The following is a 19,703-nucleotide window of genomic DNA, read 5'->3' on the forward strand; positions in this document are numbered from 1 at the left end:
GCACCCCGGGAGGTTCCCCTTCAAGGTCCCGAAGCTAATGATTGATCCCACCCTGGCCGAGCAGGAAATTTGATTTCAGGCACAGAGTCTGAGGGCACCCCTGCCCAGAGAACCCAGGTTCCCGCCTTCCCTCTTCCATTCTTCCTGAGGAGAAAGGAAAGGGTATGGTGTTCGTGGTCAATGAAAGAAATTATGGGGACGGTGGGGGCTCAGTGGTGACTCAAGGGGAGTTGAGAGGTTCCTCTGTCCCAAACATATATTTCATGGTTCTGTCATGGTTTTAAGATGCCTAAAATTCCATCATCACCTAGCTTATCCGTTAGGTTAAACATTGCCCACTCCTACGTTCTGTTCTTTTCAAATTAGAGGAAGAACATATAAAGCTACTAATGTGTGAATTAATTTATGACAGGGGTTGAGGTGAGGCACGCTAAAAGTAGACAGAGGAGAGGTACAGGAACAGGGAAATGATGCCGAAGGCAAACTTCGCCTGCCCTGGCAGGCTCTTGGTGATCATCTATTTAAAGGCATCCCCTCGCTGTCCGCGTTGATGTAGATCCATTTGAACAGTTTCAGGGCTGCTGTCTTTATTTAATGCAGCTCTGAGCCTGGCTGCACAGGGGCCGAGAGCTGAGAGGAAGCTGGCTCCTGGCAATGCTTAATAGCAAGGTGAGTGCACAAAGCTCCCGTGGAGGAGGAGGGGCTGTGCCAGGCAGCAATGGCCAGGCTCTGCGGCCTGGTGCTTGCTGCTGCCAGGATGATGGAGCAGGCTGGAGGTGAAAATTCCCACTGTGGAGTCAGCATGTATGAGAAGGGAATCTCAATTTCACATGAGCTGGTGATCTGGTGGGATGGGAGAGGCGTTATTAAGGAGGGTCTGAGAATAAACCGTGCTGGCTTCCAGTAAACAAGGACAATGTTGGCTCATGTAGCAGGTAAGCTTCAGGTATGGCTGGATACAGGACTCCCTGTGAGAACATCTAGTAGTTCCTGAGACCCCATGTTTCCTGTTTAACATTGGGGGGGGGTTGGGAGAGATGTCTGTGGCCATGCATCCCTTGCCAAAGTTCCAAGATGCTCTTTGATCAGTCTGTATTAGGTCGCATGTTCGTTCCCTAAACCAAACACTATGGCCAGAAGCATGGGGTATGTTGATCGTCTTGGCCCACTCTAAGGAGCCAAGGCAGATGAAGAGGGGTATTGATTCTATCTGAGACCCACAGAGCGCTGGGGGTCCAGAGCAGGGTTGAGCTGGCTAGGAAGCAGGCAGAATGCTAGCTCCTAACGATGGCCAGGCCTGGGCTCATGTGCTTTATCCAGCTTACCTCCCTCCACTGCCTCTGCTTGTGGAGATTCTTCTTCCCATTTGACAGATGAGAACACTGAAGTCAAGGGACTTTCCCAATACCCAGAGAGGGATTCCAGCCTAGTTCCATTTTATTCCAAGTTCTTTCCAACCACTCCTGGTCCGGCTGGCACCGATCCCGCCCATCCTCCCACCTCTTGCCTCTGATATTCTAGAGCACTTAGACTCCTAGATTTGGGACTTTAAAGGACCCTAGTGTTTGTTGTCTCCAGTCTCCTTCGGTGACATGCCCAAGGTCACACAGCTAGAGAACAGCAGAACAGAGACTAGAGTGCAGGTCTGCCTTTGCCACTTGCCTCCTGTCTGCCCCGCTCCCTGGAGCCTGGTTCTCAACTGTGTTCCCAGATGGAAACTGGTCTCTCTCTGCTTACTAGCCTCAGTTCCTCCCCTCGCCATGGCGAGGTGCCCCAAGGGCCTTGCATTTGTACTGGCCTCACACAGCCCCCGGGCCCCTGTTGGCTCCCGCCCCTTGATTGATGGGCTGTGCTTTCCTGGGTCTTGAAGCCACAGCTATTTGCATGTGTCTTACTCCTCCTCTACATCATTTTCTTTCTCGCTAATTGCTTTGTTCTAATTCTTTAGAGGTAATTTTCTTCTGTTACTTTATTTCTACAGTTAACATCCTCCAATTAATTTCATAGCTCTTGAAAGTTCTCACATACATTGCCCTAAAAACCCTTCCAGTTTAACCATTGCGTGCGCTAACGATGTTTCTGGCAATGAGGCCATCTATTCTCACCCACCGCAAACGAGGCACCTTGAGCACATCGGTTGTGTTTGATCTTTGTAATAACCTTTCGAGAGTAACCTCATGTTACAGAGAGGAAAAACTCGAGGCTCAAAGAGGTAAAGCAGTTTGCTCAAGGGCCCTGGTATGGGCAGAGCTAGGATTTGAACGTCCATCTACAGTTGCTGTCCTGAGCCAACAACTGCTCCCTATACAGGGGACAGCTGGTGGTGGCCAGCTCCCAGGTGCATATCTGTCTTTCTGGGGTGGCCCCAAGTGAATGTGGTGGCCACGCTGGCCCTACCCCCCAATTCTCTGCAGCCTGTCCCTGGATCCTGCTCTGAGAAACTGAAATGAAACCCAGGGGAAACACAGAGTCTCGCCATTCCATGCATGGATGGGAAAAAGACAGTGGCAGCTACCGTGTCTCCAGGGCAGAGGAGAAAAAAAACCAACACCAACTACATTTGCAGGGAAATAAAAAATGATTTCAAATTCTATTTTCCTGTCTCTTTCAGTATATCCCCTGGTGCTATTTTATCTAGTAAATAGGAGGCCTGGTTGTTATTCTCAATTATGATATTAATTCTCCGGGTGACCCTGGGCTACTTACCTCCCTTCTCTGAGCTGGCTTCTCTATCACCGCCCCCTCAAGGACAAAAAGATGTTCTCACAGGAAGGAAGCTCCCTGTGTCTGGAACAGTCCTGGGCCTCATTACCCAGCAGGCACTGCGGGAGTGGGGCAAGGGGTGGCCTTCAAGGGGTGGACTCATCCGGATTGTGGCTGGAGGCGCCTGCTCTCATGCTCTCTCTCTCCTCTTTCCTAACCACAGAACCCTCCCTCCTAACTGGCTTTGTACTTGTTAGCTTCACAAATCCTTCTGCCAGCCTCCCAGTCCTGCTAGATTCTGGAACTGTCCCCTGTCCCTCCCCCAAGTTGGGGTAGGATGGCAGCAAATTCCCAGCTGGGAACCAACATCAACCATCACATGGTTGGTTCAATAACATTTTCCTAGTTTTCCAGCTATCTGCCCTCCTTGGGGGGCAAGGTTGCCACCAGTAATGAGCCTTGCATTTCGTTACCCCAGCACCCAGCGGCTCCTCTCCCCTGTCTCTCCCTCTGTCTCCTCCATCTCGCTGTGGCTCCCTAAGCCATCTGGAATCAGACCCACAATTCTCTTCTTCCCCCACGTGTGAGCTGGAGAAGGCCAGTTTGAGCACTGCGTGGGAGGCCCAAGCTTCCCGCCAAGATGGGCAACCGGATTCAGAGAACAGCTCTTCGGTAACAAAGAAAAAAATAAACAAACCAAATAATGAACTGCAGAGACCCTGGGCTGGGGTTCAGCAAATACAGATGAAAACAAGTCCCTGATGAAAAATTCTAATGATTTTTGTTCTTGTTTGGAACTGAAGAGTAATTTTAAAATATTGGTCGTCAGGAAAGAAAGGGCTCAGGTGGGAGTGGAAGCTGAGCTACAAGCCAGCAGGAGACCAAGGGCTCTGCAGCCTGGGAGGCTCTGAGTGCTACCGGGCTGCACTTTCCCCCAGTGGACCTTGAGGACCCTCGGGACAGATAGCTCCAGGAGGCAGGCAGGAATCATTATCCTTTGTTGTTAATGGAGGAGGAAACTGGGGCTTAGGGAGATGCTCATTTTGGGGCAGATCTGGGTGTACATCCGTGGTGGTCTGAGGCTGCCATCTGGGTCTTTCTGCTGAACTATGCAGCAACCTACATAGGGACAGAGATTTCTGTGGCTTAAGGAGGACTTTAGGTCAGATCTGTGCCAAATCCTCTCCTGAATCCCAGTGTGACAGTCAAAACATGTGAGAAGCCAAGGGGCCAGAGTGCTGAGCCATTAGGGCTATGACCAGCCACGTGATAGAGCAAATCCTGGAGGTGCGAGTGGCTAGGATGAAGGATCTGGGGGCCTCTGGGAGCCAGAGGCCACAACTACTCCCCACCTGGGGTGCCAGAGTTTTCATATTTTAGCAACTGGCTGGAGCCAGCCTGTGCCCTGGGCGATTGCCAACACTGCTCCACCAGGACCCAGCTGTGGGTGCAGCACGCACTTTCCCTGGACGCCAAGCCTGTCTGGATGCGCAGCTTCCTGAGGCCTTGAGGAAGGCGGGAGGGTGGGCTCTGGGGTCATTCACTTGGCTGGCCTCTCTGGCCTTGGTTTTCTTATCCTGGAGTTGGGGGCAACTCTGGTACCTAGTGCCTTGGAACTTTGGGCAGATAAGTGCTTGGCCAAGAGCCTGGCAGGTTACTACTCAAGAAATGTTGGCTGTACTTCTAGTTTCCAAACTTGCTCTTCTGCCCCGCCCAGCTCCCCTCAGGTGAGAAACATGACCATCACGCAGTGAGGTGAGTTATTGAAACACATGGACCAGCATCTGTATATCAGATAGAGCAGGGCGGCCATGGCCACAAGTGCCCTCACCGTCCCAGGCCTCCTTCTGGGAAGAGCCTCTGGAACTGGCTTATGAAGCACTGCACATGAGACAGTGTCCTTTCTTGGGTTATGTTTTGAATGTGATGGCAGAGATGGGACAACCTGACTCGTTTGCCTGCCGGGCCCCCTGGCTGGGTTCTGGGGGAAACTGTCCAGACCTCACATTCACCTCGAATGGGATAGGGCTCAGCCTCCCTGCCCCCCACCATGGGTCACCGCTGGTCCCCACTACAGGGCTAACAGAGAAGAACTTGACCAGATGGCTTTCTCTCCTGTTGTCCACCCAGCAGGTTACACAGAGGACTTCCAGATTCTATCCACTGAGAGCAGCAAAGCCACAAAGGCATTGACCAGGCCTCACCACCTACATTTTGAGAGGACATGGGAGGGTTAGTGATTGGGGGTGGGGAATGATGATTTTGGAGAGAACATTACAGCGGTGCCTCCTCTGGTCTCTGGCCAGGACAACCACCCCCCTGCATCAAAGTGTGGGGGTCCCTGCACTAGAGTTGCCTGGGGGTGCTTGTTAAACCTGCAGATTCGGGACCCCACTTCAGTCCTGCCAAGTGAGAATCACTAGGGACAGGGCCATGAATATGACCTTTCAAACAGTGACTGCAGGGATCCCCTTGCTTCAGAATTGTGAGAACTCCTACTTAGACTGAGATGTCGTGCTTCTGGGTTTAGGATCCCCCTTAACTTCTTCCTCCCCTACCCTGGACTGTCTGGGTTTGAGCCCCACTTTTGCCACTCCCAAGCTGTGGGAGTGTGGCTGGGTCTTTCACATCCTTGCCGCAGTTGTCTCATCCGTGAAATGGGCCAGAAGTAGAACTACCTCCTCTGTTCGGCCTCCTCTGAGCCCTGCTTCCAAGGGAGTGGAAGGCATCTGTCCTTGGGGCTCCCTGAGAACAGCTCAGATAGGCGTTGTCACAGATGGGGGCTGTTCCTGCCTCACTCATCCCCATTCTGTACCAGGTGGTGGCATTTGTCAGGGGTGGGAAAGGCTCTGCAGCCGACACACTAGGGCTCCAATCCTAGCTTCACCACTTCGCACCTGCACAAACTTGGGCAAGTCCATTCTCAATGCTGGGACACAGCTCTCCCTGGACAGGCAAGGCCCCTGTTTTCATGGGGTGAGGACACAGATGATAAAATCATTGACAAATCAGTGAAACAGTGATAACTGCTGTGAAGGCAAGAAAAAGCCGGCGTGGATAGAGAGTGACAGCTGGGAAGTGGGGGCGTGGCTCTCTGGGGAGCTGGCTCTTCAGCCAAGACCTGAATGCCAACTTACTGGCCTGGTATAAATAGCAGCAGAGCACTCCAGGGAGAGAACAGCAAGTGCAAAAGTCCTGGGGCAGGAATGGGTGCATAGTGTTAAGGGAACAAAAAGATGGCTAATGCGCCAGGAGCATCATGAGGGAGGAGCAGTCAGGGGAAATGAGGTCAGAGATCAGCAGCAGGCAGATCTTGCAGGGCCTGTGGGGTTTATTTAAAGTGTTATGGGAAGCTCATCCCAGCCAGAAAAATAAATGGGGAAGTCAAATACCTAGGCCCAGTTTGGTGCTAGGTGAGTGCTCTCTATTCCCTCACCCCCTGACAGCTCCACCCTGGCTGAGACATCAGGGTCACATGGTGAATTGGGACCTCAGGTCCTATATGGAATAGCCTGGAAGCCCCTTAAGATCATTCCCAAGTGTGGACACTGGGATCATATTCAAAGACGTCAGGATGTGTTTGTTTAGATCACTGCTTCTCTCTGCGCCTCTGCCACAGGGTGACACTAAAGCATATTCCTTTTCTCTGTTTCCTTACACCTGAAATATATCCAGGTTTTTTCAGGGCTCTAAGGTCCTCGAATGTGGTGCCACAGGGATGGACAGAGCCTGGTCATTTTGGGGCTCTCACCCTCTCCCCTCCTGCTTCTTGCGGGGGCGTGGTGTCTGCATTGGTGAACACCTGCATGCCCCTCCCCCAGGACGGCTGCACTAGCCACCTGCCCAAGGGGTGCGCCAACCCTCGCCAGAGGCCTGGCTCTGAGGATGGGAGTGGGCTGCACAGAGAAGGAGCGGGAAGGAAGCAGGCAGACGCAGTGCCGGGAGGGAGGGCGGCTGTTGCCATGGAAGGAGCTGCAAGGTATTCTGGGATCAGAATTCTCACTGCAGAGGACTGGGTGGGGGCGGCTGGCTGGGGAAGGTGATGGGAAAGCCAGTGTCATTCTTTTGTCCTTGGCGCTTGCCCGCGTCCCGGCAAAGTGGTCCCCCCACATCCCTGGAACTGGCCCCTGTGCAGCAGGCCGCCCGATGGTCTCTACCCTGTCCTGCTGCTCCGCCTCATGTACAGAAGGCAGAGAGTGGCTCCTTTCCAGGAGGCCTGTTTACCAGCACGACAACAGCAAATTAGTGCTCTTAAGAGGCATTCAGCGTTTGTCCCAGCAAACATGCTCACCGCAAAGGGGCCTGCAATGCCTTCTCCCCGGAATCTGCTGAAATGGGGTTTGCTGTGCATCTTAATCGACTTCCTTCCACCCACCACATTAAATGCATTTAATCTACTCTTGCAAATGGCTAATTTTGAAAATCCGCTTATCAGAATTAGGTCCTCAACATCCATATTTATTTACTTTTCATTTTCATAATCTTTTTTTTTTTCTTTTCCCCATGTGTGACTGAATTCTGTTTTCTATTGTCTGGCTCTATCTTACAAGTCCTGGGGGCCAAGATGAGGTGGGGGATTGGGGGGGTAGACAAGGGCCAGGTTAGGAGCAAATTGGAAATGGGAACAAGGCAGGGACGGAAGGAATAGGCTCAGGAATTTACTCCAAGGATCAGAAGGCTAGGCTCTTCCAGATGGGAGCCAGCTTTGGAAAACTGCAGAAAGCTAAGACTTGAGCAGAATGGGTAACGATGAGGTCTTCATAGGTCCTAGGCTCTGGAGGGGGGGGGACCAGCAGCCGTGCAGGAATGTGCCCAAATGCACACACCAGCCCTGGTGTGTGTCATCCCAAATGCATACACCAGCCCTGCTCAGTGAGTGACAGGCCGCATCTTACTGACAAGAAAATTGTGCCATGGTTCAAACCCTGGTTCATGTCCAGACTGCACATCCCACCCCTTGGTGACATATCATCAAATGTGTAAAGGAGGGTTTCCCCGTTTGAGTATGAGAAGCACAAGTGTGTTTGTGCAGGACACGGGACTGTGAGAAACAGACTCGAGAGAGAGGTGTTTCAGAATCTGGAAGATGGCTTGCCAGCTCGCAACCTGTCAATCAAGAGCATGGTTGTGCATGCGGCCTTCCTCACCAGATTAGAGATTCTGAAAATTTGATAAGAGCAGTTAGTTAAAGAGCTACGAAGAGTGACTAGGTCACATGACCTCTGAAGGACTCAATGTCACTTTTGCTGTTACTGGTGCCCTTAGGTGTGAGTTTATTTGGGACACATCTAGAGCAAACACCTGAATTCAAATTTACTTAATTTCCTTTCAACATTGACTGTGCACTTCTATGGGCCAAGTGATGTTCTGCAGGATCCTGGGATGGAAGGATGAATCAAATCTGTTTCTAGCCATGGGAAGCTCAAGTTTAGTGGATTTTACAATAGAGGCTCAGAACAACAATATGTTAACATATACATACAATTTTATTCTCTCAAAGAAAAGCCAAGTTATTTTGTAGCCACTTTAGAAAATCAAAGGGCTCCAACAAAGTAAACAGAGATCTTCAGATCTAATGAGAATTTCTAAAGTGTAAAGCATTACATCTTGGTGGTTGAGATTAGGGCTGAATCCTCAGCAGGTCTGAGCTCAAAGTCTGTCATGCTCCCTGTGTGACCTTGGGCAAGGTGGAGGCTCAGTATCCTGATCTGTAAAATGGGTGTTATAGTAAATATCGACTCAAAGGGTTCTGAAGATTTAAATTAATTCTACATAGCGGACAAGGACCTACATCTAACAACTAAATAGTACATATTATTATGTATAATAATTTACTCAATCAAACTCAGGAAATAGAATTCAAAGACAGAGAAATAAACATTGATCAACTTTTTTCCAACATAAAAATCATGTTTGTAAAGTATCTGAGAAGCTAATTAAATAGTCAATGGGTCACTAGGAAGGGTAAATAGAAAGATGGACCAACAATTTACCCTGGGTTAGGATCCCTCCCTTATTTCTCCAGCTCCCACCTCTTCTCCTTTCGACTTCCTGCCTCTCTGAAATTGATGTCTGTAGGATATTCCAAAGTAAATTACTTCAGACATGCAAATAGCCTGTACTTGATCCCCGCCCCACAGCATCCCACCCACCTGAGGATAAAAACTCCTTGCAGAAGACACAATTTCCTCCCACCTCATGTTCGGGGCGTGTGGGCACACATCTGCAGGAAGGGAAGCCGTGGGAGTGTGTGTATGTGTATACAGGGAGGAAGCGGGTGGCTGTGTGCACAGGGAGACACCTGCAGGTGTGGGCATGGATATTTGTGAATGAGTGAGTGTGCGTGTGCGTGTGTGTGTGCGTGTGTGTGTGCGCGTGTGCGCGTGTGTGTGTGCATGTGTGTGTGTGCGTGCGCACAGGGACCGGGTGTATGGAAGGGGCAGCGATCCACAGGGGGCACGGTGTTGGGTAAAACCAGTTTGTCCAGCATCCAGCATGGATCAGAGCCCTCGCATCTGAGCGAGCCTGTGTAGTGTGGGTGTAGTGAGCACGTGTGGACGGGCACAGGTTCTCTATGGTGAGGTCTGAAGAGAGAAATTGCAGGAGCTAGGGCCCAGGTGGGCAAGAAAGTGGAGGGCAGGACCACCAGCCCACGATGGGGTGCTCTGGGAGGATATGAGTGTGTGCTTCTGTGGGGTGGACATGAACTGGCTTTGGAGGTGGGCAGGTAGAATGTGGGAGCAGAGGACGTGTGGTCTCCAGAGACATCCAGCTCAGGGGATTCTGCCAGCAGCTTCCAGGGCTGGGGCCACGTGGTTCCAACAGAGCAGGGTGGGGGTTGGAGATGGTGGCTCTGTCTTGAGACTGAGGAGGCCGATGGGACTCTGGAAAGGGAGGGGTGGGGGCAATGTGAGGATCTGCAGTGACACAGCTGCACAAATACCAGGTCTTTGTAGTATTATGTGCTGATTCTGAAAGCTGAGTCTAGATGCATTTGAAATATAAGATCACACGCTGGTGGAAAGTATCAGGTCCTTTATCAGTAGAAAACATAAAGTCTCCATAAGGAGAGTCTCCAGGTGGGAATGAGCAGCCAAAACGGAAGGCTCTGGCTGGGACCCCCAAATTTTACATCACCCTTGAAAAAGAGTTTTCAGTTCCTGTTCCTGCTACCATGGGAGTCTCCTGAGATGTGGCTTCTTGCTCTAAGACTCTGGCTCAAGCACAATAAAAACCTCTTTCCTTAGGTTCCTTTAGCTGAAGCCAAGAAAACATTTTGAGCACAGGTGCATGCACATGTACACACACAGGCACACAGACACTTCTGCCCTTCATTTGAGCCTTTGGGAGCACTGAGAGCTTCTTTCCCTGATTCATTCTACCCCACTGTATTTCCTGGCCAAGTCGTTTTTGGTTGTGAGTGACAGAAAACTCAATCCAAACTGGCTTATGCAAAAAAAAAGAAAAGAAAAGAAAAGAAAGAAATGTATTGGCTTGCATAACTAAAAACTCCCAGGCTGGTCTTCAGGCACAGCTGGATCCAGGATTCAAATGGAGTCTTCAGGACCAGTTTTTCTCTTTCTCTGGGGTCTGCCTTCTGCTGTGCTGCTTCATTCTCAAGCTGAGTGTGGGGCCCTCAGAAGCACTGGGCTCCCCCTGTGGCAGCAAAATGGCTGCTACACCTCATGCTCCCATCCTGTCGGGGTCAACTTCAGAAGGAAAGGTGTTGTGAGGCACCCTCCCACAAGAAATTCACTTACACGCCACTCATGTAGAAAAGGGCGGTTTATTCACTCCAGCTGGCCAGCGACCATCTCCCAAGGAGCAACCAAGGAAGAGTGGCATCAGGCTTTGGTCTTGCAGGGTTTTTAAAGGCAAAACTACATCCCGTTGGCACACGGGTTTGTCCAGGTGCACAAAGCAAGCCAGGGAGGTAGGTTACAGAAGCCAAGAATGAGCCATTAGAGCAATCAAGCATACAAGTTTTCATCGTGTATGGTTCCTGTTCCCATGTAATAGTTCACTGTGTATGGCTCCTGTTCCCATGTAGTAGTTCACTGTGTATGGCTCCTGTTCCCATGTAGTAGTTCACTGTGTATGGCTCCTGTTTCTATGCAACGGCTTTTGTTTCTATGAGAAGGTCAACGGTTTCTCATGAGAAAGGGGGAGGGTAGTCTGCAGGTCAGACGGGGCTAAAATGGAGTTACTTAAGTTAAGCAAGTAATTCTACAGAAGCAGATAGTGTACGTTATGAGGGTGTAGGGAGCTCTATTTCAAGAGCAGAAGGCTGGTCCTGCATGTCTTGGCTGTAACTGGACTAGGTACGCCTCTGCAGGCCAGCCATTCTGTCTTGGGTATGGAATGAACTGATTAGCTGGGGTCCTGGTCACTGCCCACCCCCAGAGCCCAAAGGGAAATATGAGGGTCTGTTACCAGGGAGGTGTGAGTAGACGGTGGGCAGCCAGATCTCAGACGTCCACTACAGCCACAGAGGAGTGTCTCCAGGACAATGGCCATGGATGGGGCCACCATTCAGGGTGTGAAGCCTCTCTTGTCACATTCCTCACTCCTCTCCAATACAACTGGTGAGGCAGGGAATCCAGCTTGCGTGCTACAACTCACATGTGCTAAAGGGCAAAGGGAATGGAGTGAAGAAAATGCACAAGGCAAGAAAGCAGTCCTGTCGAGGGTGGTGGCCGTTTGCCATTTTCTGGCTGCTCAGAATCCACCCCCTTCATGGCCATCTCTCCAAATTCCCCCTCTGTATCTGCGTAAATCAGGCTCCCACATCCCAGGGCAGAGTGAAGGCACCAGGCCCCCCCTCCACCCCCTCTGATGGGGCCTGAGCTTTCCCATCGGGTGCCTGCTCCTGGGACCTTGTCTCTTGATCAGGTATATCAGGGACTGCAGGGACAGCAGGAGGGTCTGCTCACCTATCCCCAGCTCTGGCATTGGGGTGGCCACAGCAACACGCTGACAAACCTGTTCTGACTTTATCTCATTTCTTGCTCAATCCCAAGCCTGGCCCCCAGGACCCTCCTGATGTGGGGAGGCCCCAACAGCCACCCTAGAATTCCCTTTTACTTCCATCAGCCTCATAGCAGCCTCTGGACACACAAAGTTCAGCTTTCTAACCAGCCAGGGCTGACTCCCTCCCAGGGCTCCAGCAACCCCATCCACTCCAGGCCTGGTCTAAAAGGAGAATGCAACCAGCCCCAGAGGGGAGAGAATTTCATAAGATCTTTGCCTGGCTGCCTGCTTCCAGCCCTCAGCCAGACCCTGTGGAGAGGGCTGCTCTCAGACACTTGTGGTGACCTCATGGCCAAAGTTAGAAGAGCCGCTTCCAAGGGGCTCCCCTCTCTGGACCTTCTCAATAGTCCTAGTTTCTAGTCTGAGCAATAGGCTTATTCCTGACTCATTGGTGGGACCCTGGCAAGTTGCTCAGTGAATGAGCTCAGTCACGTCGAAGTTTTAATGAGTGTGTTCATCTCCCATCCACCTACCTCTGCACTAACCAAAATTCTTCTCCTTGCCCCGAGGGTGTCTTTCCTCTCCCAGCCTCCACAGTCAGACATGAGTCACTTGCTGCAGAATCAGACATCCAGGCTGCAAAGGCTCAGCTTCAAGGCTCAGAAGATACTGGAGGAAGGTGCTGATGGACGCGGGGGCTTGTGTTCCAGCTGAGGCTGAGAGAGACTGGAGGTGGAAGGGGCAGAGGAAAGTTTCATGCCTCCCTTTCACCCCATCACCTTCTTCCTTTTTTCTCCTCTGGGAGCACAACCAGGTCACCACATGGAAGCTGAGTTGCTCCAAGTGGCCTCTGTAGTCACCTGTGGTCAGTGGTCAGCTCATTCCCTATTTGTGCTCTGGATAGGAGTGATGTTTTTTAACCCCAGGAGTCGTAACCCACCATCTGACTCAGATCATCCCCAGAATGGAAGGTGGGGACATATGGAGGGGTGACATGGCAAAAGAGAAAGCCTAGCCCTGCCCCAGGCCATGTGGGAACTAGTTTGAAATTGCCCCCAGTGGGACACAGTACCTGGCCACAAAATAAGAGCCAGCAGTGTTACCTAGGATAATAGGTGGGCTCCCTTTGCGGCCAACACCCATTCCTAAGTTTGGCATAGAGAGTTACACACATCCAGAGTGAGAGGGACAGTGTGGTCACACAGGTACGTGGGTGAATCACATTTGTTTGCTCGGAGGCTCCCTGGCCCTATGGTGAGGCTGTGCCTGTCAGTCAGTGGACAGGGTATGAGCTTTGCTGTAGTGAGTGCTGCAGGCCAAGACACCCACAGGAGGGAGAAGAGGTTCTGGAAAGGACAGCACTGAACCCCTGTGGTCCAGTAAGCGTTTCCTGGACCAGCCAGAAAGTGCTCAAGTCTGCCCCCCAAGTACCTCATAGCTGTGCCAGAGCTTCCTGGGATGATTCCAACTTGTCCAACCAGACCCTGAGCTCCCTGTGGACGGTCTGGCTCACTGCCGATAGCCCAGTGCCTGGCAGAAAACCGGTACTAAGTAGGTTTCATTAATATTTACTGAGGAGATGAATCTGCCCCCAAATAGAGAAGAAGCAGCAAGTTAGTTACTGACTGGCACAGAGATTGTGAAACTGCTCACATGTGTGAGTTGCATTGGTCACGTGAAAAATCAGAATTAAATCTATTCAGATGCCACAGTTAAAAGGACCCAGTAATGTATTGGTCGGTTGTTTCCTTTATGAAAACTCCTCTAAAGTGTTAACTCACTTTAAGTGCATTCCATTTTGGACTTTAGAATTTATTTTAGGGCTCACATCGTATCTCTGTTGTCTGTGTCTTGTGACGGCTTTGGGCTAAAAGCCATAACCAGCCTCATAAGAAGCAGGAGAAGGGCTCTGCATGGCAGAGTGCAGCCTCTGAAAGGGAAGAATTTTCCAGAGACCTCAGGTGGTAGCTGCAACAAGTTGCCTTCTCTCTGGAGGGCCATCTTAGGCCACCTTTCATCAAAGGATGCAAACATTTCTGTACAAAAACAACCCACAGCCACAAAGCAGGAAGGTGTCCGTGCATGTGGATCAGCTGGCAATCTCCTGGTAATAATGAGTAACATTTGCATAATGCTTGGGCAAAATTCCTCAGCTAACAAGTGAGCCCCCGGGTTCTGTGGGTGTGCATTGCACACCCCTGCCGCCAGACGAGCGGGCCTCACCTCAGGGATGCTCAGGAAGCAGGGAGGGGGGGATGCAAAATCTGTTTTAAACCAACACAGTTATTTGTTGGTGTTCATCTATTTCCCCCCAAAATATTCTAGCACAGCAAACCACACACGTTATTGTTCAGGATGAGGAGAAAGGTATTTAAATTAAAAACAAGTGAGACAATTTACTGAAAACATGTGAGTAAATAATAGTACATGTGGCACACAAATAAAGCAAAAATCATGAGTGTGTCACGTGAATGACTGAAGTTTGGAACGTGTGGCTTCGTATTACGTTGCTCAGTACAAAAATACACATGGACACTGAGCTCCCTGCTCCTGCCTTCCGTTACAGGGATCGATGCTTCTGAAGGCCATGGGAGCCAGAAAGCAGGCTACAATAATGTTTACAGTGGAATGTGGAGGGAGGACAGAGAAAGCATTTTTTTTAGCTCAATAACAAGAAAGAAATTTTTTTCCTCGTCTACAAAGTACGAAGTAATCAAGCCATGAATTACGGATCAAAAGAAACTTTGAGACCATGTGGTGAAGTTCAGCCCTCTCACCCATTTCACAGATGAGAAAACTGAGTCCCAGAGGTGAAAGTGACTTGCCTAAGATTGTACAGTAAGTTAGAATCGGCCCTAGAAATCTCTTTTTAGATTAACGACAAAAGCCTAAGTTCCTGGACATGTAACAAATGCCTACAAATTAATAAGACAAAAGACCCAGTAGAAAAACAGGAAAAGGATTTCAAAGAAAATACAAACACCATTATATTTCCTAAAATATTAGAAAAGATGTTCTTATTATGTCTCCTGCATAATAAGAGAAATGCAAATTAAAATTATTTTGACACATCTGCTTCTAGCTATGATGGACTAGTTTATATCTGACCAATCATCCTGCTGGGAATGATTAGGCAAGTTGGATGAAATATTACAAAAACAACTGTTTGAAGATATTGGAGAGCTACCAAGGCTGTGAGATGCCAGAGAGAAGGGAAGCTCAGAGAGGGGAGCCTAATATTTGGCAGTGCTCCACCTCTTACAGCATTTGCTAGTTCTAAAGCAGGGGCTGAGAAGCTAAGAAGTGCTTTGGCAATCTCATGGGGCTAAAGAGACAAAAATTGGAGTTTGGGGTCTTTTAAGAAGTAAGGATCCCATTTGCACACACATATTCCTAGCAGCATTATTCACAATAGCTCAAAAGTAGAAGCAGCCCAAGTGTCCATCAATGGATGAATAGATAAAGAAAATGTGATATATCTGTACAATGAAATGTTATTCAGCTTTAAAAAGAAAGTAAATTCTGATACATGATGATACCACATGGATGAATTGTTGAAAACATTACACTAAGTGAAAGAAGCCAGTTGCTTGAAGACAAAAACTGTATGATTCCACTCACATGAGGGACATTGAGCACTCAAATTCATGGAGGCAGAAAGCAGAATGGAAGTTGCCAGGGACTAGGGGGAACGGGAATTGGGAGCTGGTGTTTAATGGGTGCAGAGTGTCAGTGTGGGAAGATGAAAAAGTTCTGTGGATGGGTGGTGGTGATGATTACACAGCGTAGTGAATGGACTTAATGCCACTGAACCGTATGCTTAAAAATGGTCAAGATGGCAAATTTTATGTGTATTTCAACACTTTTTTTTTTAATAAAGCAAGGACCCTGGTAAACAGCCTAGGTTTTACTTGAGATTCCGAAGGGTTATCCCCTTGGAATAAGTGACCCAGACTATATACCAGCTTCTGCAGGGACTGCAGCCCCATTTCCAATCCTCTTATTTCCTACTGCATGAACGCAACCTGAGATTGCTGGTGCCCCTACATTGGGCGGAAGTAAAAGTATATCCTCCCTGGAGGAAGATAACAACATCCAGAGCTTCAAATTATCTTTTCCATGTTCATCTATTATGTCTGATATGCAATAAAAAAAACAAATACAGAAATACAAAAATAGGACGAAAAACGAGAAAAATAACACATTAGGAACATATCCACAAGGATCCAGGTATTTGAGGTACAAGAGCTGGACTTCAAAATAACTGTAATTGATATATTCAAGAAGTGAGATAACAAGAAGGAGAATTTCAGCAGAGAACTATAAAAAAGAATCAAATTGAAATTCTAAAAATGAAAAAAAGGATGATAAATTTGACAGAAGATGTGCAAGATCTGCACATGTAAAACTCAAAACATTGCTGACAGAAATTAAAGGAGCTATAAATAAACAGAGAAATATATTGCATTTACGGATCAGACGATTCAATGTAGTTAAGATGTCAATTCTCCCAAAATTGATCTATAAATTCAGTGCAAGATTTTTTATAGAAATTGACAAGCTCATTCTAAAATTTATATGGAAATACAAAAGATCTAGAACAGTCAAATATTTTGAAAAAGAATAAAAAGTTGGGAAACTTATACTACCTTATTTCAAGACTTATTATAAAGCTACAATAGTCAAGATAGTGTGGTATTGGTATAAAAAAGACATGTAAATCAATAGAATAGAAGAGTGATTTAAGAAATAGGCCACAGCACTTGATTTTTGACAAAGATACGAAGGCAATTAATGAGGAAAGGATATCCTTTTCAACAAATGGTGCTGGAACACCTGGGTGAACATATGCAAAAAATAAATTGAAAAAGAAACCTTGATCTTACCTCGCACCATATACAAAAATTAAATGGTCTATGGTACTTGAAATTAAGAACCATGATCCTAATAAAATAGACCTAAAAAATTAGGTCTATGATCCTTGAAGCAGATCATAGACCTAAATGTAGAAACTAAAACTAGAAAACTTCTAGAAGAAAATCTTAGTGACCTTGAGTTTGGTAAAGATTTCTTAAATATGTCAAAAAAAAGCATATGAACTCTAAAAGGAAAAAACCCATAAATTGGACTTTTTTAAGCTTGAAATCTTTACTCCTCAAAAGGTGCTATTCTTCTTTTTTTTTTTTTTAATTTTATTTTGTCGATATACATTGTGGTTGATTATTGTTGCCCCTTACCAAAACCTCCCTCCCTCTTCCGTCTCCTCCCTCCCCCCCAACAATGTCCTTTATGTTTGCTTGTCATATCAACTTCAAGTAATTGTGGTTGTTATATCTTCTCCCCCCACCCCAGTTTTGTGTGTGTGTCTGTGTGTGTGTGTGTGTGTGTGTGAATTTATATATTAATTTTTAGCTCCCACCAATAAGTGAGAACATGTGGTATTTCTCTTTCTGTGCCTGACTCGTTTCACTTAATATAATTCTCTCAAGGTCCATCCATGTTGTTGCAAATGGCAGTATTTCATTCGTTTTTATAGCTGAGTAGTATTCCATTGTGTAGATGTACCACATTTTCTGTATCCACTCATCCGATGATGGACATTTGGGCTGGTTCCAACTCTTGGCTATTGTAAAGAGTGCTGCGATGAACATTGGGGAACAGGTATACCTTCGACTTGATGATTTCCATTCCTCTGGGTATATTTCCAGCAGTGGGATAGCTGGGTCATATGGTAGATCTATCTGCAATTGTTTGAGGAACCTCCATACCATTTTCCATAGAGGCTGCACCATTCTGCAGTCCCACCAACAATGTATGAGAGTTCCTTTTTCTCCGCAACCTCGCCAGCATTTATCGTTCAGAGTCTTTTGGATTTCAGCCATCCTAACTGGGGTGAGATGGTATCTCAGTGTGGTTTTAATTTGCATTTCCCGGATGCTAAGTGATGTTGAGCATTTTTTCATATGTCTGTTGGCCATTTGTATATCTTCCTTAGAGAAATGCCTACTTAGCTCTTTTGCCCATTTTTTAATTGGGTTGCTTGTTTTTTTCTTGTAAAGTTGTTTGAGTTCCTTATATATTCTGGATATTAATCCTTTGTCAGATGTATATTTTGCAAATATTTTCTCCCACTCTGTTGGTTGTCTTTTAACTCTGTTAATTGTTTCTTTTGCTGTGCAGAAGCTTTTTAGTTTGATATAATCCCATTTACTTATTTATCCTTTGGTTGCCCGTGCTTTTGGGGTCGTATTCATGAAGTCTGTGTCCAGTCCTATTTCCTGAAGTGTTTCTCCTATGTTTTCTTTAAGAAGTTTTATTGTTTCAGGGTGTATATTTAAATCCTTAATCCATTTTGAGTTGATTTTAGTATATGGTGAGAGGTATGGGTCTAGTTTCATTCTCCTGCATATGGATATCCAGTTCTCCCAGCACCATTTGCTGAAGAGGCAGTCCCTTCCCCAGTGAATAGGCTTGGTGCCTTTGTCAAAGATCAGATGGCAGTAAGTGTGTGGGTTGATTTCTGGATTCTCTATTCTATTCCATTGATCGGTGTGTCTGTTTTTATGCCAGTACCATACTGTTTGGGTTATTATAGCTTTGTAGTATAGCTTAAAGTCAGGTACTGTTATGCCTCCAGCTTTATTTTTTTTGCTCAGCATTGCTTTGGCTATGCGTGGTCTTTTATTATTCTATATAAATGACTGGATAGTTTTTGTCATATATGGCTTTAATAATGCTGAGATACTTTCCCTCTATACCTAACTTATAGAGGGTCTTTGTCATGCATGAGTGCTGAATTTTATCAAATGCTTTTTCAGCATCTATAGAGATGATCATATGGTCCTTGTGTTTGACTTTATTAATATGGTGTATCACATTTATTGATTTGCGTATGTTGAACCAACCTTGCATCCCTGGGATGAATCCCACTTGATCGTGGTGAATAATTTTACGTATGTGTTGCTGTATTCTGTTTGCTAGTATTTTAGTGAGGATTTTTGCATCTATATTCATTAAGAATATCGGCCTGTAGTTTTCTTTTTTGGTTATATCTTTACCTGGCTTTGGTATCAGGATGATGTTTGCTTCATAGAATGAGTTTGGGAGATTTGCATCTGTTTCAATCTTTTGGAATAGTTTGTAAAGAATCGGTGTCAATTCCTCTTTGAATGTTTGGTAAAATACTGCTGTGAATCCATCTGGTCCTGGGCTTTTCTTTGTTGGGAGCCTTCTGATAACAGCTTCAATCTCCTATATTGTTATTGGTCTGTTCAAATTTTCTACATCTTCATGGCTCAGTTTTGGGAGCTTGTGTGTGTCCAGAAATCTATCCATTTCCTCCAGATTTTCAAATTTGTTGGCGTATGGCTGTTTATAGTAGTCTCGAATGATTCCTTGTATTTCAGATGAATCAGTTGTAATATCGCCTTTTTCATTTCTAATTTTGGTTATTTGAATCTTCTCTCTTCTTTTTTTGTTAGCCATGCTAATGGTTTGTCAATTTTATTTATCTTTTCAAAAAACCAACTTTTTGATTCATTGATCTTTTGTATTGCTTTTTGGGTTTCAATTTCATTCAGTTCTGCTCTGATCTTAATGATTTCTTTCCGTCTGCTAACTTTAGGTTTGGATTGTTCTTGTTTTTCTAGTGCTTTAAGGTGAAGTGTTAGGTTGTTCACTTGCCATCTTTCCATTCTTCTGAGGTGAGCATTTAATGCAATAAATTTCCCCCTTAATACTGCTTTGGCCGTATCCCACAGGTTTTGGTATGATGTATCATTGTTTTCATTAGTTTCAAGAAATTTTTTGATTTCCTGCTTGATTTCTTCTTGGACCCATATGTCATTAAGTAGAATGCTGCTTAATTTCCATGTGTTTGTATAGTTTCCAGAGTTACGTTTGTTATTAATTTCTAGTTTTAATCCATTGTGGTCTGAGAAAATACATGGGGTAATTCCAATTTTTTTGAATTTATTGAGACTTGCTTTGTGACCTAATATGTGATCTATCCTGGAGAATGATCCATGTGC

This window comes from Cynocephalus volans, chromosome 2, assembly GCF_027409185.1.
Source record: "Cynocephalus volans isolate mCynVol1 chromosome 2, mCynVol1.pri, whole genome shotgun sequence".
NCBI classification, from domain to species: Eukaryota; Metazoa; Chordata; class Mammalia; order Dermoptera; family Cynocephalidae; genus Cynocephalus; species Cynocephalus volans.